This window comes from Alligator sinensis, unplaced genomic scaffold (assembly GCF_000455745.1).
Source record: "Alligator sinensis unplaced genomic scaffold, ASM45574v1 scaffold448_1, whole genome shotgun sequence".
Taxonomy (NCBI): domain Eukaryota; kingdom Metazoa; phylum Chordata; order Crocodylia; family Alligatoridae; genus Alligator; species Alligator sinensis.
In genome coordinates, this window is record NW_005841870.1 from 1,340,424 (window position 1) to 1,341,237 (window position 814).

An 814-nucleotide genomic window follows, 5' to 3' on the forward strand; every position below is an offset into this window, starting at 1 on the left:
GGGGGATTTCCCGCTGCAGGTTTCTCTTGCTTAATGATGGTTATTATCAATCCACAAAACACTCAGCTGTCACCTCTGATTTATTTTCGCAGCAAATTTCTGTTTGGGTTCCATAGCTACTGGCTCTCCTGATGCCATGCACTTTTCCTCTCCTTATCCCCTCTCCCTCTTCCTGTGCCCAGAAGGGTCTCTCCACTCCTTATACCCTCTCCCTCTTCCTGTGCCCAGAAGGGTCAGCCGAGATGCCTGCTTATAACACAGCCCCGTTTTGCAATCCTCGGCCTAATCACACCTGACATTTTGTGCTCTGCATTTGTGTCGAGCATGATAGGGCATGTATGGAGGGAACCAGATTTTCAGGTTGTTTCCAGCCTCCTTTCCCTTTCCTCTGAGGAAAAGCGATAGGGATAAAGACCCTCCACCCCCACCCCCGACGTTTAATCCTCCATATAAATAGTGGATGGTTTAACATATAAAGATATCTCAGCACAGAGCCTTTAAAAAATGTTTCCTTTCGTCTCAGCTCTACCGCGAGCGATGCCTTATTTGTTGACCAGACTTACGCCCGCCCCTTTTCACTCCTCTCCTTCCTCCTCCTCCCCCGCCACCCCCTTCCCTGCACATTACTCCATGCCGTGCCCATTGACACAGCCCTACTACGCTCCCTGCACGCAGCAAGGGCAAGGAAATTCCCTTGCAATAAACAATACCCTCTTCCATCTGCCAGGCTGCTCTTCCCAAGGTCAGCCCTGCTGCGGCAGCAGCTGCAGTGGCGCGGAGCCCCGGCGCGGTGCTGAACTCAGCAGAGGCGGCG